The following is a 23,336-nucleotide window of genomic DNA, read 5'->3' as shown; positions in this document are numbered from 1 at the left end:
GGAGAGAAGGAAGTGGAGAAGGGCGAAGTAAGTATAGGGGCTTAAAAGGTACAAACTAGTAAGTATAAAACTTAGAGGATATACTGTACAACATGGGGAACAAGAGCCAATATTTTTAGTAACTATAAATGGGATACAACCTTTAACAATTGTGCACCACTATATTATACACCTGTAACATACAACATTATACATCAACTACACGACTCTTTGCAACCCCATGGACTGTAGCCCACCAGGCTCCTCTGTCTTGGGATTCTCCAGGCAAGAATACTGGAGTGGGTTGCCATTTCCCCTTCCAGGGGATCCTCCCGACCCAGGGATCGAACCAGATCTCCTGCATTGCAGGTGGATTCTTTACTGAGCCACCTGGGAGGCACACATATTATATACCTATAACATACAATATTATACATCACTATACTTCAAAAGAAAAGGAAAAAAAAAAAGTTTTAAAGACACATGGAGGAACTCACCTGCCTGCCTGCCTTCCAGTACAGTTACATGAGAATGTGACAGGTGCAGTGTGACATCAATGCTGTGACCGTGAGGGGCAAGCCTGAGCCAATATGCTGTAAATGGCTGTCTGGAAGGTTAGAATGAACGCTTAAGATTATCACTGCCCCACTGAAACAAGCAACTTTAGAACCCCCAACATCTAGACTCCTGCTTAGTTATGTCTATAAACATCTTGTTTCCTAAGCGACTGTTAGCCCAGCATTCTTTTGGCTGCAGCCAATAACATTCTACAAGCCAGGTGGTTCTCATCTCTCCAAATGTCCATCTCCGACTCCAAAACTGAGATCACAGTGAGGTCGATATAAGATGAAACCTCATGACCTTAAACCAAATCCCATCAGAGTTCGTGGTCCTCAGTTGCCAAAGATAAAGCTTTCCTCTGGAGCCCCTGAGAAAAACAGGAAACAGATGCCAGTTTCTCTTGCAGCTAAGCCCCTCCCCTAGAGCATCCCTGCGTGCATCCTGTAGTACAAAGGACTGACAAGGGTGTCAGGTATGGCCCAGACACCATCACCCTCCCAGGCCCACGTGGCCATAAGCCCCCATTTGCCCAGGACAGTCCCCGTTTACATCTGTGTCCTCCCTTTCACTCTCAAAGGTGCCTCCATTTGGACAAAAAAAAAAAGAGACATCCTACTTCTGGCTGCCTCGGCACTTTTCTTTCTCTTTACCCCCCTACTTCCCATACCACACGAACACGAGGCCATTCTGTCTTCCCCACCAAAATGAAGTCGGGAGGCAGGGACCTTGCCAGGCTCACCCGAATTCCTCTGACCCACAGCAGGCGTCTGATAACAAGTCTGCTAAACTGCACCAAATGTTAACAGGAAAGTCTTAAGCTCAAAGGTCTGGGGCAAGCCAGCATAATGTGAACACAGAGAAGAATTTTTAGAGGGAGGAGAAACTGGGTACCTTCCCAGAATCCCTGACCTTCACCACTGGGTTTGTCAGGATGTCCAGCCATCCAGCTGGCTGATGCAATCCCGGGGCAAAGGCAGCTCGTGCTCTGCATAAGCCCACAAGGCACCTGTTGACTAAATGGACCCCACAGATGCCAGCCGACCTGGGGATGCAAAGGAGCAGAAAGCCTTTGGCTTCCTCAAAGAAGAGCCCAGCGTGCTGCAGACCGACACCCAGAGACAAATAAACTGCATGCTGGGAAAACACTGTCATTGTCAACACCTTCCTGCTTGGGGACACACTCTGTCCAGCAGGCCACTTTTGTGATCTCATGGTGCAGACTGTATCTCAGCAAGTGACCCATGAATACAGCAAAGGCCTGTGGGTTCTTGGCCCGTGGTGAGATCAGGGCACGGCCTCCCGCAGGGGACGGCCCTATAAGGGAGCAGCCTGGGGAATGCCTGCCCCACCCACTCCGGATGGAACCACACACATTCCTTCTGCATAACTTTCGGACTCGCTGTCACAACTACAGCTGGGCATTTCCATGTCTCTGCCTCTCTTCCTCTCCTCTCACAGAGGTTACTTTTACTTAGTAACACATACAGAGAACACCTAACACTCCTAGGACACCTAAGAGACACTCAGCTAACCCTGAGAGGTCAGTTCATAAAGAATCCACCTGCAATGCAAGAGACCCCGATTCCATTCCTGGGTTGGGAAGATCCGCTGGAGAAGGCACAGGCTACCCACTCCAGTATTCTTGGGCTTCCCTGGTGGCTCAGCTGGTTAAGAATCTGCCTGCAACAGAGGAGACCTAGGTTCGATCCCTGGGTTGGGAAGATCCCCTGGAGAAGGGAAAGGCTACCCACTCCAGTATTCTGGCCTGGAGAATTTCATGGACTGTATAGGCCATGGGTCTCAAAGACAGTGACTTTCACTTTTTCCCTGCATCAGGTTCCCAAGTCGCTTACTACCGAAATGTATTCTGAGGTTGGAGGATAGAACTGCTTCTCTCGTTGGAATCTAAAAAGCACTGAGCCAACCTCTCAAAACTTCTACATCACAGCCAGCTCAGCAAACCTTACATCTCAGCTTCAAAAGCTCCCTCTTTGCTAAGTTAGGATGGAAGCTGGCTCGATTCTCAACAGAATCTTAACTTGACAAATTAAGGCCCTTCCAGCAAAAGCGAGCAGGATGCTGAAAGGCCTCCAAAACATCTCTCCCAACAGCCCACAGCTGAAGCGGCGATGGGTAGAAACCTGAGGCTCACAGGAGACCTTCCAGCTGCAAGGGGCTTCTAACAAGGGAAGGCACTGCCTGGTATAGCCGCACACTCTCGGCCACAGGAAGCCTTGGAGCAAGCGCTGGTGAAGACAGGAGTCCCACTCCAGGGAGGAGGCCCACTAGATGACCTCTAAGATGTCTCCCAATTTTATTTATTTATTTTTTTATAAATTTTTTCTTTTTTATTTTATTTATTTACTTTTATTTTTGTTTTATTTATTTATTTATTTATTTTTTTACAAACCCTTGTGTCGAGGGCTGACTTTCAATAGATCGCAGCGAGGGAGCTGCTCTGCTACGTACGAAACCCCGACCCAGAAGCAGGTCGTCTACGAATGGTTTAGCACCAGGTTCCCCACGAACGCGCGGTGCGTGACGGGCGAGGGGGCGGCCGCCTTTCCGGCCGCGCCCCGAGTCTCGGGACGAAGGGCTCTCCGCACCGGTCCCCGGTCCCGACGAGCGGCGGGGGTGCGCCGCGCCGCGCCCGGGGGAACGCGGGTGACGGCCCGCCGGCGGGGACGGCGGGGGACCGGCTATCCGAGGCCGACCGAGGCTCCCGCGGCGCTGTCCCAATTTTAAAATTCGAGAAAATCAAGCCTCTGGGCTTAGGGTAGACAATGGGGTGCATGGTCTGGAGGGACCAGGAGCAGCTGGAATCTGCACAGGGTACCCTGAGGGGGAGGCTGGTGGGCTGCAGTCCACGGGGTCACAAACAGCCAGACATGACTGAGAGACTAAGCACACGCACACGCACGCATACGTGCACATGCACACGTGCACACACACACACTCTGAGGGGGAACCTGAGCAGAAGCCTCCTCTGGAAAGATCCAGCCTGAATCAACAGTGGAGAGGACGTGAGGCCTTCCTGGACAGGCTTGTCTGCAGGCCTCTGCTGACAGGTGAAGCCTTGGGCTGGCACAGCCCTTCTCCAGAGCCCGGCACATGCCCTCTGCAGTGTGCACGGGTCACAAAGGTCCCTATCAAAGGTTCCCACCAAGGCCTCTCTTTCCTCCTCCTCACTCAGGAACCCCCGGGTCCTACAGCATCTCTCCAAGGAGGAGACCCAAGTCAGTGAAGGGTGAAGAGCCCCAGAATCTTCTCGGCACCCCTGAGAGCCTGGAGCCCACAGGCATGAAGACCCTGGCCCCCAGAGGCATTATGCGCTAATTCCTTGGGGACCTCTGGACCACGTGTGTGTGTTAGTCACTCAGTCGTGTCTGACTCTGCAACTCCATGGACTATAGCCTGCCAGGCTCCTCTGTCCATGGCATTCTCCAGGCAAGAATACCAGGGTGGATCGCCCTTTTCTTCTCCAGGGGATCGTCCCAACCCAGGGATCAAACCCAGATCTCCCGCACTGCAGGCAGATTTCTTTACCGCCTGAGACACCAGGGAAGTCCCAAGCCATGTGCAGTGGCCATTCAAAGCCACAAGAGGCCTGAGGCTTCACGGTTCCAGGAACGAATTTTTTTCCTCCCCCAAATTCAGGCCAAGACAGACAAGTTCCCCCTCCCCTGCTTCTATGCCAGAGGGTGGCTGTCTATTCCATCCTCTTTCCAATCCTGCACACCTTTGCCAGGAGCCCGATTCAGCCAGGGCGCTCCAGGCAGGGCCCTCCATGCCAACTCCCGGTCTCACCTCGGACCCTGGAGGCGCTGTCAAGGGCTCAACAGCCTTTGGTTCTGAGACCCCTCAAGACACCCATAGCCACCCCCACCCCCAGGCCAGGCCTGGCATCAGCGCTTGCTTCGCGCTCCCTTCTGAGCTCCCCGGAGGCGGCCCTTCCAAAAGAGGAGCTCAGCTCTTCTCTGCAAGGATGCTAGTTGTATTTCATACGACATTTCTAGGTGCTTGGTAGTTGGAAGGTTTTCAAGATTTTTACTCCACTATGGTACTAAAAATATTCTAAATCAGTGTTGGAATCCCCTTTGGACTTGTTCACAGGAACCTCCCCTGGCTGACCTCTCCCACCCCCTCCCTACCCCCGCACCAAACAACGAACTCTGGTCACATCCCTGCAGATCCAAACAGATAAGATGAACACCTACCATGTAGGTCCTGGGTGTTCAAAAATGGCAAGACTGGCGCTCGGCCCGAAACACGGCAGCTCTATTTAAATGCAGCATGGCAGGAGATAAATTCCCGCAAACCTCTTCCATTTAACGAGCAGCCCACTATTTGCCCAGGTTATCACAGCTGTTTAGTGGCTTCACAGGTCCTCATCTCGTCTCCCAACTAGACCAGCCTACTCATGGGAAGAGGTACAGGTCTCCCTTGCCCTTGACTCACAGCTTGAGAGCCTGGGACAGAGATCTTGCCAGGGTTGTTAAAAAATGACAAAGCCTCTCGCCTAACGCACTCAAATGCTTCCAGCTGAGGCGCGCTCTCGACCGTCTCCGGATTCTGCCAGCTGGGCCTCCAGCATGACACAGCATCCCCGCCTGGCTTCCCTGACGACAGCGGGCCCGGCATGACAAAGGCTTCTCTGACGACGGGAGGAAGAGGTCTTCTCCTGGTCCACAGCAGCCCCCATGGCGGTCCCGTCCCACAGCCAAGCTCCCCCTAGTCCCAGGACTGCAGCCCCTGCCCACACCTCTGGCTCAGGCTTCCACCCTGCGTGTGGTCTGGAAGACAGCTCCACTGGACTACCCTACCTGCGATTCCACTCGACGAGTCTTACGTTAAACTCACCGCAACACCCCAGCACACCTGCTCCAGCCACCACCAGAAGGTCACACCCCAGTAAAGGTCACCATCCACTCAGTCCAGGAGGCCAGAGACCTGGGAATCAACTGGGACTCCTCCCTTATCCCCCAAAGCTACACACTAAAAACTGCAGACTTGACTCCCCAAATGGCTTTAACATGTTACCTTTCCTCTACCCTCATCCACACAGCCCTGCTTCCAGGCCTCCTCTCCAGGGACTGGACCCTGCATGGAGCCTGCTGTTGACTCACGGCCCAGGGGCCGCCTGGCTCCCAGTCCTGCTTGCTTCTGGCCCGCTCTAAGTCCCATCCGCCCTGCCGAAATGCGAGGTCCCCAGCCAGGCTCTTAAGGTGCTCAGAGCTGGGCTCTGTACACATGCATCATTGTGCTTGACCAGCCTGCTGCTGCCCCTTCCTACACCCAGGCAGCCTTGGGCCTCCACGCCTTTGCACCCACATTCCTTCCTTCCCCCTAAACATCCTTCTCCTGTCTCCTCTCCAGGTTAATTCTTTTTCATACCTTCAGATTCAGCTACTGCGTCATCTCCCTAAGGAAGCCCTCTCTGATTTCTGAGGCTGGAACAGGTGGCCCTTGTCTGGCAGGCAACTTTCTCCAACACTGCGCTCACTGCACCGTGCTGAGTTTAACTGTTTCAGCGTCAGTCTCTCCTGGGAGACAGTGGGTTCTTTGAAGGCAGGAGGGCTGTGCCTCTTCACTGTTGTAGCCCCAGGGCAGAGAAAAAGCCCAGTCACTACAAGAAGCCCCCTCTGACTGCAGGATCCACCCAGCCTCCTTGGTCAGCTCCACTCTGTCCAAGCACAAACCATTTCCCTTTCACCCCTTTTGGGTCCTGGCCCCAGCTGAAAACCTCTGCCATGGCATCTGCTGTGACCCCAGACCTACTCCCAAATTCACCTCTTCCATAAAATCATCCCAAACTAGCCCCAGTCTACATTATCACTGCTATGATATCTGCCTCCTGTACTTTATCCATCCCACCCCCTGGGTAATTTAGGACTTCAGTCCGACTCCATGGATGGACATCAGCTAGCAGTGGATATCATAAAGAAGGAGCTACAGAAGAGTTTTTAAGCTCCGAAAAGTTTGAGACCCTCCACTCACAAAACTGTAATGAGGATGCAGCATGTGGACCACCTCAGCCCAAGACACCAGATTTGAAGTCTGAAGACTTGGGATCAGATGCCTACCCTACTACCTCCTTGCAACTTGGGCACGTCACTAACCGTTAGTCACTGAAAGTAACAGGCTCAGTTTCCCTATCTGCAAAATGGGAATAATGATAACAGCCTCACAGGGCTATTATAAAAAGCAGATAAGGTCACTGGTGTGAAATACATCATAAACTGCAAAGCCAAGTCAAGTGTAGGACAATATGACTGTCTCCAATGCCAACCAATCCCCCATCCAACTCCATATGCCCACCCCAGTAGTTCCCGTCCTTACTTGAGTTAGGTAAGAACCAAATGAAGTCTGTGGATCCTCCTCCGAGAAAAATGCACATATATAACAGCTTGGCAAACACCTTTATGAGGTTCCTAAGGACCCCGCCATGGGAAGGGAAAGCCACAGACCAAACTTAAGCTCACCAGAAGGCCCCAAGCATAAAACCCTCTCCCAAATACACCAGACTCCTAGGAGCTAGAGATGAAAGATAGAGCAAGGAAGACCAGTGTCAAAGGAAAACTATCTCAAGACTCCAAAAGAAAGAAAAAGATGTAGCATTTTCACTCTTCGGGAAGTAAGAACCCCACCTCTTTTCAGAAAGCATCACAGTGTTTGGCAGAAACCAACACAATTCTGTAAAGGAATTATCCGTCAGTTAAAAAAATAAATTAATTTTTTTAAAAAAGAAAGCATCACAGTACAGAGAAAGATTAAATGAGGCATCAAAATTTAGTAGGAGTTCTTGTTCCACTCTGCCAAGCGCTCCCTGTGACTTTGGGTGAGTCATTTCACCTCTCTGAGCCTCGGGGTCTTCAGCTTATTAGCAAGGCCCTCCCCGGGTGCCTGGATCTCAGGATGTGTCTGTTCTCACTCTGTTCTGAACCACGGCTCTGGCCTGGGTTTAATTCAGATGTAACATGCAGCGGTCGATAGTCGGCATCGCAGTAATTCTGAGAGAAGGCCACTGTGAGAGCAATGTTCTAAGTTAAACTGCACGCTGGACGAGACAGGAGGGCAAAAGAGTAAAAAGCCTGAATGTGAACGGCTGAGTTCAGGTGACCAGTGAGTCAGCAGTGAGCCCCAGAGGTAGAGGACCCCCCGCAAAAGAACATCAAAAGGGGCTGCCGCATTATTGGGTAAGCTATGCAGAAACGCCATCAGGTCTGGAGAATTCCCAGAAACTGCAGTTTGCCCGTCTGTTTGTACCTCCTGTTCTCACTCTAGGCTCAGAATTCTCTCCCCATCCTAACCACCACCTCCTGCTCCCTGTTCATGATGTGAACTTAAAACAAGGCAGTGAACCCTAAAACTGAGAAGAAATTGGAGAACAGTATCAGGGACCCCAGAAGTCAGCTGGGCAATGAACAGCTAAAAAAAGCAGACTCATATTAGAAAATCTACACAGACCTGTGAGACAGAAACTACTAAACTCGGGCAGGGCTTGGCTGAGATTTTGATCAAAAGCCACTGAAGACAGGCTATCACAGCTCATCCATCACAGCTGGGGCAGGACCCTGAAGGACGATGTGTCTGCTTCTCACTGCCCAGTAGATTAACCTGTGGTCTGGCTTCAGGGTCATCTCCCATGAGCTACCTAACTTTTACAAAAGGACAGACCTCCAGGCCCACGTGGCAGGTTCCAAGTAGTTTGAAATTCAGAGCAACAAGGCTCTTCTTCCTCTGTTGCTTCTTTCTGCATTTGCTATAGGAAAGAGACTGGCATTATGAGTTCCTTGCAGCCAACATATGTGAACTTGACTAAGTCCCAGGGTGAGTGCTCTAAAATATTTACAATTTGTTCCCTCCTGTAGGCTCTGAATCATCTGGGTATTTTTTGCTCTGCAACTTAGCTGTTTCTGCTATCCTGTCTCTGCGTGCCCCAAACACAGTATCTAGCCCAGGAAAGGTGCTCAACAAACATTTGCTGGACTCAAAATCTTACATTTATCTCCACAGCTAGAAGATGTTTTGGCAAGCAGTGCTAAACTGTATGTTAAATTTTCTTCATGTGTACTTCAAGATACACAAACATGCGCAATACATATTTGTAAATGAATAGTTGATGACCTAGCCAATCCTAATAACCCCCAGGCTGTGTATGAGAACCTTCACTACCTGAACTCTGAGAAATGCACACAGTTATGTAGGAGCTTTTTGTTCTTTTAAAGGCTTCCATCCTTGGAGATGGAGAGGGCAGGGAGTAGAACCTGGATGGTTTCTCAGGAGCTATACTTTAAATCCATGGTTTTGGAACCAGTAAGGAACAAACTTTAGATTCAATAAGAACCCCATAAACACACCCATATGAACACAGGCATATGTTGCAGAAACATATATCCATACATATTTATTACATGCAGTTATGATTCTGGTACATACTGCATACATCAAAGCTGACAATCATTCACCAACTGTAAATTATCAGATAAGTGATAATAATAGCAATGGAGACTTCTGGTTTTTTTAAATACTTATTCTCATTAGGACTGGCAGCAAACCAAGTGTTTTTTGACAAAGAATAAATACCATAATTTCAGACTGTTAATGGGTGTTGGAGAAGACTCTTGAGAGTCCCTTGGACTGCAAGGAGCTCAAACCAGTCAATTATAAAGGAAATAAGTCCTGAATACTCATTGGAAGGACTGATGCTGAAACTGAAAGTCCAATCCTTTGGCCACCCGATGTGAAGAACTGACTCACTGGAAAAGCCCCTGATGTTGGGAAAGACTGAAGGCGGGAGGAGAAGGGACGACAGAAGAGGAGATGGTTGGATGGCATCCCCAACTCGATGGACATGAGTTTGAGCAACTCCAGGAGCTGGTGCTGGATGGGTAAGCCTGGGGTAGTGCATGCAGTCCAGGTTTGCAAAGAGCCAGACACAAGAGAGCGAATGAACGACCGAACTGAAATACCATAATTTACCCCCTGTCTTAGGCTTATTATTTCCTAGGGTCCCAAGGCCTACACTTACTAAAAGAAGAAAGAAAGCTGGCCACTATTTAAGTTAAAAGGCCACAGACTGGGCTTCCTTGGTGACTCAGTGGTAAAGAATCTGCCTGCCATTGCAGGAGACTTGGGTTTGATCCTCGATCAGGGAAGATCCTACATGACCCAGAGCAACTGAGCCCATGGGCCACAGCTATTCAGTCTGTGCTCTAGGGCCTGGGAGTCCCAACTACTGAGCCCATGTGAAGCAACTACTGAAGCCGGGTTACTCCCAGAGCCTGTGCTCCACAACAAGAGAAGCCACTGCAATGAGAAGTCTGTGTACCACAGCTAAAGAAAAGCCTGGCAGGAAGGAAGGCTCAGCACAGCCATAAATAAATAAACAAACAAAATTATTTTAAACCAAACCAAAAAAAAAAAAAAAAAAAAGCCACAGTCTAAGAAGTGAAATCACAGAGAGGCCTCAGACAAGTCTCCTTACTTTTTGAACCTCAATGTACTGTTCTGTAAAATGGGGTTAATATCCCCCATACCTTACAGGGTGTCTTAATAAATGCGATGATGGGGAGGGCGCCTAGACATACAAACATATATTATTATTATTACAGCAATCTGTTAATCACTGGTGACATTGTACCCCCGGATGCGTTACAAAATTACTGCTTTCAAGTGCACGTTATCCAAGACAGACACTTGACACAGCAGGTGAGATGATCTGTGTGTAAATCGAATCCTGTCTTAAACACGTTAAGGGAGCTTCCTGGGGCCACCTGAGTGCATCCCGCGAGGGGCCGAACATCTTAACGTCTGCTCAGTGCGTTCTGTTCCAGTATAACCGGGTTTTCTTGAAAGCCAAGCAATTTTTCTCGCGCGTTCCCAGAATGCTCGGAGCCAGGTTCCCTGAGGTTTTCGGCCCAGACCGGTCGCTGGACAGGAGGAACAGGGCCGGACAGCCTGCGGCCCCTCCCCGCCCTCTGGGCGGCTCCTTCCTCTCGCTTTCAGCTCGGGCGGTAGCGGCGCTCGTGCTGTGTCACTTTCGCCTTCGGAAGCCCCCAGCAGCTGCGGAACCAGCAGCTCCGGTGGCTTCCTCCCTCAGCGCGCGGGCCCTGAGCCTGGGAGATAATCCCCTGTCGCAGAGACCCAGCTCCGGGAGGGCAAAGACCTGCCCGCGGCCGGCTGGGTACCCGGCACCCGGCACCGGCGCCGGAGGCAGCTCGGGGCGGAGCGCGCGACCCGGCGGGCCGGGCAGCCTTCGGCCTCCACTGTCTCTAGGACGAAGAATTGGGAGGGGGTACGCAGGGGGCGCCGATTCCCTCCAGGATCTGCGAAGGCAGCGGCAGGAGCGGCCGCGCGCACCCACAGCGCGCCCTGGGCCAAGGGTCAAGCGAAGGGGGCGGGGGCGCAACGCACAAGCGCCCCGCCGCTCCTCCAGGCCCAGCCAGACCAGCCCGCGGCGCCGCCGAGTAGACGGCCAGCCTGCCGGGTCCGGGTCGGGGGGAGGCGTCGGGGACGCGAGGAGAGGGACCGCGGCACGTCTCTGGCCAGGCCCTCTCTCACCGACCCGGCTCACAAGCAACCCCAGGATCTCCCCGAGCCCCCGGCCGCACGAACCCCCCTCTCCAAGGAACCAGGGCGCTGGCGCGGACACGCACACGACTACGAGCCCCGGCGGGACCGATCCCCGCGGGGGCTCGGGGCCCAAGCGCGTCCCCACTACGCATCGGTCTGCGGTCGCCGCCCCGCGCACGCACGCCAGAACGGTGTGTACACACACAAACAGCTGGGCGGGGGAGGCGACGCCTCACTCCTTGAGTGGGGATGCACAGCGTGCCGCCAACCACCCCTCCCCTTTACACGCCGCACCTCCCTCTCTGTTCACACCTGCCCCCGTCCCCGCAACACCAACCCTGAAAACTCCGCGAAACCAAACAGCCAACGCAGCCCAGAGGGGCTCAGACCTCCACCACCTCCCCTCCACAACTGTCATTTAACATCAGAGGAGAGACCCAACTCAGATGCGCGGTCCCCGGGACGCCTCCCCCAGCGGTACCCAGGCTCCGACACGCGGCCCTCCGGGGCACCAGATCTCCGCTGCAGCCGAGCCACCGCCCCCCTGCCCGCCGCCCACCACCTCCCTCCCCGCCCCCCCACACACCCCACCAGGACCCGCGTCTGGGACAGTCACCTGCTCGTTAAAGAACCCGAGCCGGAGCCCACTCCGCTCCGGCCCGGGTCACCAGCCACCGCGAGCTGGCTTTTCAAAGCCTGTCAACTTAACCCTGACTCCACCGGACAGGTCTGTTCCCCAGGCCCGATTACACCGCGGCGGCAGTAATAAGAACGTAAAAAAAGAAAGGAGAATCACGGCCGTGGGGAAGGTCCAAAGCTGCGACCGCAGTGGAGCCAGCGATCCGGCTTTCTCCTCTGCTCCCACCCCCGCCCCGCGCCCCCCGCGCGCGGTCCGCGGGCTCACCAGGGACGGAGGGAGGGTGCAGCCTGTCTAGACGACAGACATCTCCGCGCCCGCGGGGACGGGCGCGCACACACAAACACACACACACTCACACGCGGCCGCTGCCACAGACACAATCGGTCGCCGGAGGACGGAGGGGCAGCGTGAAGACACTCCCAGGGTCCCTCCGGGAGCCGCGAGCGCCGCAGCCTCCGGCCCTTAGCCGCCACCCGGGGCCGCGCTCCCTACCTCCGCCGACTACGGTCGGAACAGCTGCAAGTTTGGCCGGTTCGTGAACCAATGCAGCAAATGCGGGCTTCAAAACAAAAGGGAGAGGAATCACGCTCGCTCGCTTGCTTCCTCCCTCCGGGTCGGAATCCGGCACATGACAGCGGCTACACCGCGCGGCTCCAACCGTGCACCCCCTCCTCACCCCACGCCAACAGAGCCCCCCTCCTCACCGGAGCTCCAGGGCCACGGCTCCCCTACTGGCGGGGAACCGGCTGAGAAGGGGCAAACCTGGGGAGGGGACGCGATCTCACAGTGCCGTCCCCGACAGAGGCGGGGACGCAGGATGGGCGCGGACGCCTGGCTGCCCGGGGCGCAGGGTGGGAGGAGGCGGTAGGGAGGTAGGGGGCTAATTGTTTGGGGCGGTTTTCCCGGATTTATCTGTAAGCACGCACACGTCACAGAGCCCTTCCTCACCGGTCCCGGAATCGACCCGCAACGAGAGATGACTACAGGAGACGGGGGGGTTGGGGGGGGGAGGCGGCGGACGGTGGGGGAGATGCTCACCTCGGGGTTCCTCAGGCCGCCGCTCCGAGCCCGAGTTGGGGGTGGGGTGGGGTGGGGGGGTGGGGGAAGGGGGCAGGGAAGGAGAAGGGAGGGAGGAGGCTCGGGAGAGCCGATCCCCCGTCCCGAGTTCCGCGCGTCCCGGCGGCTAAGGGGGGGCCTCCGGCGCCCCAGCGCACAAACCCAGCCGAGAGGGGAGGGAGGGAGGGAAGGGAAGGAGGGAAAGAGGGGCGGGCGGGGGGAGGGAGCAGAGGAAGGAAAAAAAAAAAAGATCCCTGCTCTGACACAGGGAAAGAGAATGTAGGAGGGTGACGTCCAGGCTCCGCCCTCCCCTCCGGCCACGTGCAAAGACATGAAAGGAACGAGGGCGGCGGGAGGCCTGCTGGGTAATGTAGTTCGCCTTTCTTTCCCGGGATGGCGGGCCCTGGAGAAGCGGGGCGCCGCCGGGGCGCGGGGGCAGGCCGCCCGAGCCGCCCGGATAGCAGATCGAGCCTCGCCGAAACCCCACGCCCGACGGCCGATCCCCACCCCACGCCCCGCGCGCTGGCGCCTCCCCGCGTGGGGACCTCAACTGGGGACTTGGGCGAGGAGGGAAACATTTGATTTTAGGGACCCGACGGCTTTAAGGATGAGGACTTCCTTGCTCTTAAGTGCTAAGTCTGTCCTAAGAGCAGATGAAAGGGAGCGTTGTGTACTCCCTGGGCGGCCCAAGGGCAGTTACTAATGCTCTATTAAATGCTACCGTCTGTTACTGAGATGCATATGTTATAATTAACATTTGAACATCTCAGTGGCAGGGGCGGGATGTTGTAATTAGATATGCACTTTGCAACCAATTAATTTTCCATTGGCCATGCTAAGGGCTAAGGCAGGGGACTTGGTGGACAGGAGAATTCAGCGCAGTGGGTAATTCAGTAATCACTTTACCGAATCACCAGTGTTTTCCAAGTACCTGTTAGGTGCTGGGCACTGGGCTTAGCACAGAGAAGCCTTCTGGAGAAATACATGATGCTGTACACCTTCCAAGCAAAGGAGTTATGAACTCCCTTAAACTCATGGAAAGGGGTTATAAACTCATGGAAAGGGGTTATAAACTCATGGAAGGACTTGTGTGACATGGTATAGCTGCTGAAGAAAATTGTTTATAAATTCATGTAACATTTGGTGAGCACTTTTCACAGACAGAACAGGTCTGGGGATGCCAAGACTGGTGAGACCCTCAAGGAGTTCAAAGTCTAGCGTTAAGGACTGCAGTCAATGAGGGTATAGGGGATAAGTCCACACCTAACATAGGTGTAGACATAAAGTGCTGTGGAACCCTCAGGAGGAGCAGCCAGCCAGGATGGAGCACGGATGCAAGAAGGAGAGGATCAAGGAAGGCTTCCTTGGAGGAGGCAGCATGTTAGGTAAGAATTACTAAGAAATGTTAACAAAGGCAAAAGAAAGAGTTGGCCTCTGAACAAGGCTACAGGGTACAAAGGCTCCAGACAGAGATAAAAGAGCAAATTCTGAAAGTCCTAGCAATTTGGCAGTGCAAAAGGGAGTCTCAAAAAGGGGGGGTCAGGGATGAAGGATGGGTCTAGAGGGCAGAGGAGCCTGGGATGGCTTTTCACCAGGGGTAGGGCTTGCAGTGGGCCTTGAAGGAGGAGTGGGATTTCTTTGAAAGCAGAGAGCATGTCTTCTTGGTATGCGCCAAGCCATCAGAGGAAAGCAAAGCAGCATCTGCAGCCACGTCTGGCTCTTTTGACTCTTTTGACTCGGGTCATCCCCTCCCTTTCTAGAGAAAGGCAGCAGGCCCATAGTCAGGCATTCATAAGAGGTAGAGTGGGTATCAGAAGCCACACCAGGCCCAATCCCCGCAGAGAAGGAGCATGTTTAAGTACACCTGACTCTTCCTGCTGCTTTGTCCCTCTTAGCATTTATGCCTCATTGGCTCAGCAGTTATTTTTGCGCTTTTAACATCTGCACAATTACCCGGGTTTACAAAATATGCACCAATAGTACCAGAGTCTATCCCCTCAGCAAATTCCCCGTTACCCACCTTTTGTTGTCAGTGGTGTTTTGCACATTGTGTGATAGGCCTGCTACTTCGAAAGGCAGAAGAACGGAATTGTCTGGGTCTTGGTTTTGCCTGTGCTGTAAATCACACCCCCAGAGGTGAGGAGAGGCTGAACGATGTGTAGAATGCAAAACACCTGTAGAAAGTGCTCCCCGGCCGTTTGGAGGCTGCGCCTGCAGTGAGACAGCCAGTGCTGACAGCGTAGACTCCTCAGTCAGCCTGGCCCCTGAGCCTGATTTCCAGGCATGACACTTCCTGGATCTGGGATCTTGGGCTGTTGACTTAACCTCCAAATGAATGACCTTAGGTAGCTTATTCAGCACCCTTTTTTGGCCTTAGGAGGACCCATGGTGACAATGCATTTACCCTGGCTCCGTCTCACAGCAGCTCTCTGTGATGGCTGATTCCTTTCCCTGTCCCAGGGTCTTTCTGGGCCAGGAGAATGACCCCTGAGTTTTTTTTTTTTTTTTCCTGCAGTTAGGCCAGCAGAGCTGGTGCTGCAGGGAGAATTTCTTCAGGCGACTCATGTTCATGTGTGAAGTTGGTTAGGGTTGTGTCTTCAAGGAACCTTCACGCAGCTTTAGTCGTCACCTCCTAAGGGCTCAGCTTTCCTGACCTGCCCTGCCCTGAACTCAAGGCCCCTTCACTAGATGGTGTCTCTGGGCTCCCACAGTCCTTCTTTCCACCCAGCAACACTTACCTACTGCTTTCTGTATCCTAGAGCCTGCCTCTGCTTTACCTCAACTAATACACCTTCATCAGTAGATGATAAGACCCTCTTGGCATTCTCTCCTCCAACTCTGACTTCTTTGTCTTTTTATTTAGAGTTTTCTGAATCGGCCGCTGCTGATGGGGACTTCAGGCTGGAATGGGAGTCTCTGAGAGCAAGACTCTGTGGGTCACTCATTCTCGAAATTGTGGGTTTCCTCCCGTTTGGAAGGCCTGGGCCTTAATTAGTCCCTCACATGGCACCCTTCCTTCCCTGCTGTTGATCTATGTCCTACTTGCCAGCTTGGGTCAGAGAGGCTGCTGGATGCAGAGTCAATGAACTGGCACTGGAATTGGTTAATTGTGGCAGATTTGAGTTACTGAGAGTTGCCTTCACCTGAATTGTCACCACATAGCCTAGAAATCAAAAGCCAGATTATTTCTCTCTGTCTTAAGTAATTGCTTTTCCTAATAAATACTTTCCTAAGATACTAGCAAAAGGAGGGAATTCCTTGGCAGTCCATTGGTTAGCACTCAGTGGTTTCACTGGCATAAGACAGGTTCAATCCCTGGTCAGGGAACTAATCAGGGAACTAAGATCCTGCAAGCTGGGTGGTGAGACCAAAAATTTAAAAAGCCTTAAAAAAAGAAAAGATATGAGCAGAATGAAATAATTCTCTTTTCTTCCGATATCCTTTTCTGACTCCAGCCAGCCTTTCCTCCAACATCCAGTGCATGTGGATGTTGGGAGCCCCCCAGAGTGCAGGGGCAGAGAAATGGGCTGCCATCAGGAGCTGAGGATGCCAGGCTCGCACCCGTGAGATAACAGAACTGATGGGGTGCTATGCTGTGTGAGGTTGCTGTTAAGTGAACAAAGCATTCCTAGCAGTCTGGGATGGTCAGAGAAGACTTCTGAGAGGAAAGTGAGACTGGATCCACACTATCTTCCCATTGAGAAGAGACCTGAATCCGGGCTTTGTAGCATTGGCCTGGGATGCACTGCAGAAGTTGTGTCTTTGTCTGGAAGCTACAGAGTGGGTTCACCATGCATCAGTTTGGTAGCCAGTGACCCCACAGAGGGAAGGAAGTTAGTCCGGTGTCTTCGCTCCGTTACTGTGGTGCTGGCCTGGAGAGATAACGGCTTGATAGAATCAGGTTAAATTTCACCCCTGCCTCATCTCAGCTTCCACTATACAACCCGAAGACCAATACCTGAAAGGCAGATGAAAAGTGATCCTGTAGGGCCGAAGTTGTTGGTAGAGGAAGGGATACCCCAACAGAGAATGATGCACTTGAAAAAAAGCAAAAGCCAAATAAGAAATGAACCAAAAAATATTGATTGGGTGTAGGCTATGTCTCAGGCATTGCAAGGTAGAGTGAGGAATTCATGTGTGAAACAAGGTTCCAGACCCCACCTGCCTCTGTCCTGCTGTGTGACATCTCTCTCTGGGCCTCAGTTTCCACACCTGTAAAATGGGAGGGTCTGTGATTATTTCCAATCCTGAAGTTCTCCCTTCAATAAGTTTATAGTCCAACTGGCAAAAGAAACAGAAAGTTAAGTAGCCACAAGCATAAATTTTAAGCTGTTTTAATCCAGCAGAGCAGGAAGAGCTTGTGATATTCATTTAACAAAGCCCTGAAATCCACAAGAGAACAGAACACAAGCAGATCTTGTCTCACAAGATTCAAGGACAGTAAGTGCAGCCCATGAATGGTCAAGCATTCCTCAGTTTCTTAAACATTTAAGGTCAGACCTCACAGCTCAGTGGCATGAGAGCCTCATCCATGAATGGCCTTGTCCACGATGATGACTTGGGGCAAAAAGATACACCCCCCGCCCCCGCCACTGCCGCCATATGTCTGCAAGAGACATGTTTCATTATGTGTCAGGGTACACTCTAGAAAAATTGTGCCACCCTCATCCTGGGAGGAGTGGCCAAGCTTATTGGACTAGGGGTGTACACTTCATCCAAGGACATTGGCTGGGCCTGGACTTAAGTGGCCCTGGCTCCAGCAGATGAACTGAACCAATCAGATTCCCATTCGTAAGAATCTACAGGGAGAGGCTGAGAGACCACTGCTCATTGGTGATTCTGCTCAGTCAGGTAATGGAGGGGTGGTGGGGTGGTGGGGTGAGGCTGTGGCCTTAGTGGGGCAGGTTGGGAGGAGTAGGCAGAGAAGGCTGATAAAGGAGTGGGGAAGGGAGGCAGACACATGCGTGGAGTAGCCTCAGTTCCTAACTCCAATTCTCAGTCCTAAGGTGATCTATCATACCTCTCTTTGGTTCCTTGTATTTCTGTATCCTTAGAGTAATTCCCTTTACTTTGTACTAGGCTGAGTGGCTTTCTCATTTTTGTAATCCAAATACCCACATCTGGAACAGCCTGAAAGAGAAGTGCAGAGAAAGTTAAAGCTGTCATGATCCATGTAAAGCGGAATTTCCCCTCCTGAAGAGGCTCTTCCTTTTTCTATCCTAGATGTCTCCCTCTTCAACTAATTGATAATCCCTGTCTCCTAAATATTATTCTGAAATGCCCGCAAAATAACTTGGGCTTGAACCTTCCACAGTCGCTAAATCCCCTTTTCCAGGAAAAACAGATAATATATTAATCAAGCAATTACTATTTGCCAGGCGACAACCAAAACACTTTCTGTGCTTTTTTTCGTATAGACTACATTGCAACTTTTACAGTGGAAGGAACTAGACGAGGAGGGGTGACAGGACTTGCCCAGGGCCACACAGCCAGCAGACAGATGGCGGTCCACACAAGACAGTGGACCTGAGTTGGGGAGCTTAACCCTGCCCCCTCACCTCCAAGCATCATCACAAGCACCTCTCCTCTAGCTGCAGGCAACATCCTTTTTCCTCACTGGTGCATTTATAATGGGGTGCTTAGACTTGCTAGGTGTGTGTGCATTTGTTTGTCTATATCTGCCCCAAATGATTCTACACTGTAGAAGAATGATCATTGTTTGTAGCCCTCATCAGTCAAAAATTTTTTTTATCTGGCTCTATATTTCTCTGGCTTCCTTAATGGCTCAGACTATAAAGAATCCACCTGCAATGCAGGAGACCTGGGTTCGATCCCTGAGTCAGGATGATGCCCTGGAGAAGGGAAAGGCTATCCATTCCAGTATTCTTGCCTGGAGAATTCCATTTTGCCTATTATATTTTCCAAAATAGACTTTTTCCTTCCAATTTTATTGAGATATAATTGACATAAAAATAGATATTTTAAATGATGATCTAAAGATGAAATAAACATTTTAAAATAATTTTAAAATTTGTATGAATTTATGATTCAAAACTGCTTTTGTTCTTAGGGAAGCTTATTTTTTGCATCAGTTTTTGACGATTGATACTTTTGATCATTTATTTAATGTTTATGCTCTTGCATTAGATTTTTACAAGCTGGTGAAAACTGACAAATTATTTCTCCCATAGAACTATGACCACATGTTCCCAGACAGTATAAATATATGGTTGAGCTAATGTTGCTACACATCACCATTTTATCAATTACATAATAAAACAAATTGTCAAGTATCCAAATACTAAGTTATACAGCTCAAAAGGTATATAAAATATTGAATGTCTGCTCAATTCATTAGCAGAAACCCAGTAATGATTTTTTTTTTTTTGCAAGAAAGGTTAGAAATCACATTTCAAACAAAACCAAGTTGGTAAACAACTTCAGATAAGTATGAAAAAAATTTACAAGAATTTCAGATATTTTGATGGTTTTAGCTACAATAATAAACTATTTCTACCTTTAAAAACAAAATTTACTAAGTTAAAGCACATATTCTCCATGTCCTTCACAAGACAAAGGCAACATTTTACTAAAAAATACTTAACAGCTGCCTCCCATTCTTTTCTCAGGCCTTCCTTGTGCAAACACTCCCAAAGTGCAAACATTAGAATTAACTGTAGGCTTTTTTGTTTTCTTGGTCTGGAAACGTTAAAGACATTGTACTTCTGTACAATAAAGATTTTCAAAATAGAGGTCTTCGACAGCAACACAAAATGAGGTGTTTTAATATAGGGAGATATTAAATACTCATTATAAGTCTTGGTTAATTTAAAAAGGGAGCAGATCTGATGTATACTGGCATGAATGTGGGAGATGTAAACATATTTTGAGCAAACAGCCTCAGAAGCCCTACGTTCTATCTTTGAAATGATGAGAGGAATAAACCACGTAAGGTCCAAAGTGTTCATGGTTCCTGGGATTTGTTCTATGTGATACTCGAACTTCACAAGTATCATGCTGAGTATTTTGTGACCTAGTCTTTCTAAATTTCATATATGTTAATTCGATTCTGGCATGGAAACAGATTTAAAGACATAACTCAGTACTGCATGTTTTCAGGAAAGGTCAATTGGTACAAATTATAAGCACATTTTAAATGCTGAACAGCATGAATTCTTTGCTATTATCCAAGTAGGTTGAACATACTTACTTGAACAGAGGTTGCAATTCTGCCAGGTTCGTGGACTGGTAAAACTGCTTTTCAACACTCTTGTGGAAGCCTCAGGCTCCCCAGGTTGTACTAATCATAAAGTAGCTGCCTTTCAATGCAGGAAATGTAACAGAAATGGGTTTGATCCCTGGGTCAGGAAAATGACTTAGAGGAGGGCATTGCAACCCACTCCAGTATTCTTGCCTAGAGAATCCCATGGACAGAGGAGCCAGTTGGACACGACAGAAGCAACTTAGCGTAGCATAACATAGCGTGGAAGCTTCATCAGACTTACTCACCAAGCCAATGGGCTGGCTAATATCTACGACAAATTCCATCCCATCTCAGGTTCTATTTCCAAGCAATGGCATTACACACCCGGTTTTATCAAATGCAACAGCTGTTTCCATGACCACTGGAGTCTTAAGCGCAGCCACATTTTAGGACCATACTTCTCCAAACACAAAAGCTGCTTGCTGTTAAAAGCTCCTAGCCACTTTGTCTTATGAACTGTACTGTATCTTCATATTTCATTCCACCTTCAATTACTGCTAGGGCGACAAGTGCTGGAACTCTGCCAAGGCCTGCCACACAACGAATAGCAATACAACGACCAGGGTTTTCACAAAACTTAATTTTCACAAGACAAACAATCATCGACAATCTGGTTAGATGGTTGTGTGCCATTTTCAAAATGCCAGTTGAGAACATAGATGCCTTCCTTCTCTGCAGGAGTAAGAGTCATAAGTTGCTTTATAAATAGTTCCTATATATATATATATATAAACTGTATATATAGTTCCTCTATAAATTTGTTTAAGGTCACATTAGTTGGATTGTGTGTAATAAAGTCTCATCTTTCTCTATGTAACTTCCACAGGAGCTGGGTGGTTCATTCGAGCCACGTTTATTCAGTTAAAAAACACTTCAATAGGGATATGAAAGAATTAAAAAAAATTGAATACAGAAATGATGCAAAGATACTGAGTCTACTTCAGTATACTCCACTTGAAATTCTCAGTCCTTTCGAGTATGAAGTTGGGAGTAACGGGAAATGCAATGAACCTCGAAACAAGAAGCAGCAAGTCTTCAGTCCAGTAATGTTGAGGCAATAGAGAGGAAGTACCCTGAGGTTTACCCCATCTAGGTTTGACCTCTTGTAAAAAACGCTCTGTGGATTTCAATTTAACACTTCTGTGTTTAGGTTGATCACTCTTACGGGGGCTTCTTGATGGAATAGTAATGAATTTCTACAGTTCACTTGTCTGCGTAGAGGTTGTGCTGTGCCTGGTAGTAATCTCCACTGCCCTTCTGAAACTCCGTAAATGTGTGACCGAGAACACCTCAGAACTGTTTCCCTCCAGCCTGTTCTCTTGCTGTAGGTTTAGTTATCCAGCGGCTTTCCTGGTGGCTCAGCAATAAAGAACCCGCCTGCCAATGCAGGAGACATAAGAGATGTGGGTTTGATCCCTGGATCAGGAAGATCCCCTGGAGGAGGACGTGGCAACCCTCTCCAGTATGCTTGCCTAGAGAATCCCATGGACAGAGGAGCCTGGCGGGCTACAGTCCATGGGGTCGCACAAAGTCGGACAGGACTGAAGCGCCTAATCGGCAGCAGGTTTAGTTATCCCAAGAGAGGCCTACTCTTAGAGCTTCTCCCTCAGGCTCCCAAATGCTGCATACGTTTAACGAAAAGGTGACCATCAGTAAACATCACAATATTTTCTTCTGGAACTCCAGTGGCTTGTTTAGGGACACACACACCTGGGGCCCACATACCAAACCCTGGATCTGGAATATTTGTCATGTTTCCCAGTTTGTTAATAATACAGTGATTTCAGGAAATAATGAAGAGGCAGTCAGCTAAATCCGACAGTTTCATTCCTTTTCTGACTTACCTATTACCCTAGTGGTTTTTATTTTATTGTGTTTTAAACCAGTGATTTATTACATATAATGGCTGAGATAGCATTATTTATACATTATTCATCCAGCTAAACCCATTAATAAAATTAAAAACACATTTCTGTATCATTAAAATGTCTGCAGAGATACTGGCAACCCACTCCAGTACTCTTGCCCCGAAAATTCCATGGATGGAGGAGCCTGGTGGGCTACAGTCCACGGAGTCACGAAGAGTCCGACACGACTGAGCAACTTCACGACTCACGACAAGAGACACTATTGGAAAAATCATTTAAATGACTTCTTTTTTTTTAACTCTAGTGTTTACCAAGGTACATACGATGTGTTCACTCTGAGTTAGATATCATGAGTGATATTCTATAGCATACATGCAGGCTTAGTCACTCAGATGTGTCCGACTCTTTGCAACCCTATGGACTGTAGCCCACCAGGCTCCTCTGTCCATGGAATTTTCCAGGTGAAAATATTGAAATGGGTTGCCCTTTCCTCCTCCGGAGGATCTTCCTGACCCAGGGATTAAACCCACATCTGCTCTGTTTCCTACATAGCAGAGTGATAAGTACACACAAAAATGTGCAGACAACTAGGCTTACAGGACCTTAGTTCAGAAGAAAAGACAGACACACCTAAGCAGACATGGCAGCGTAAGACTAAAGCCTGGAACATGTAGGATGTGCAACACAGGCAGGTTATTGTCCAGAGAAAGGGAATCTTGAGAGCTGGGGGGAGGGGAAAGTTTGACCGGAGAAATGGGACCCAAGACAGGCTCTGAGGCCTGGGCGTGATTGCATGGGAAGGGGATAAGAAGGTGGCTGTCCCCTAGGTGGATGGCAGTTTATAAGTGGGAACTAGCAAAAAGAAGAAGGAGGCAGTTAAGTCCAGAAAGGCAGTGCTGTGGAGCTAGTTGGAGCCTGGACTCATGATGTACACAGACCAGAATGTGAATCTCGTTGTCACCTTTTATAACCAGGTGACAGCCTTAGGCAACTTGACCTCTCTGTCCTCTCTAAATCAGAAAAGTAATCGTGCTTTCCTTGGTAAGTTGTCACGAGGATTAAGGAGCTCATGTATATAAAGCACATCGTAAGGGCTCAATGGAGGTTAACTTTTCTTTTTCAATTGTTGTTTTTGTTGTTATACTGGGGATAGGCTGGGTGGGATCTCGAGTGAAAATCTTGGCAATTTGAACTTTATTCTGTGGCCCGGGAGAGTAAGGTTAGATTTTTGTTTCTGAGTGATAATTCAGACATAGTGGAATGTAGCGCAGTCCTAGGCCCAGTGAGTCCCGCCTGGCCTGAGCTGAGGTCCCAGTAACCTGCATCAGCACTGTCAGTGCGAGCTTTTCTGGTTCTGCAGTCCTGGGGTCTCAAAGAGCTGGACACGACTTGG

General features: G+C 49.9%; 1 protein-coding gene and 1 pseudogene across 2 annotated transcripts in view; both read right to left on the bottom strand.

Moving 5' to 3' along the window:
- CTIF (cap binding complex dependent translation initiation factor) overlaps positions 1 to 12,838 on the bottom strand; it is a 329,462-nt gene extending 316,624 nt beyond the window's left edge. For both annotated transcript variants that reach the window (XM_052660394.1, XM_052660395.1), the window contains exon 1: positions 12,794 to 12,838. The gene's annotated coding sequence lies outside the window, so the exon portion shown is untranslated. The remainder of the gene's footprint in view (positions 1 to 12,793) is intronic.
- A 7,570-nt stretch (positions 12,839 to 20,408) lies between these two features.
- LOC128067501 (protein tyrosine phosphatase type IVA 1-like) lies at positions 20,409 to 20,920 on the bottom strand (annotated as a pseudogene).
- Positions 20,921 to 23,336: the final 2,416 nt, after the last annotated feature.

This window comes from Budorcas taxicolor, chromosome 22 (assembly GCF_023091745.1).
Source record: "Budorcas taxicolor isolate Tak-1 chromosome 22, Takin1.1, whole genome shotgun sequence".
Classification (NCBI taxonomy): Eukaryota; Metazoa; Chordata; class Mammalia; order Artiodactyla; family Bovidae; genus Budorcas; species Budorcas taxicolor.
This window is presented reverse-complemented; position numbering and strand designations above follow the sequence as displayed.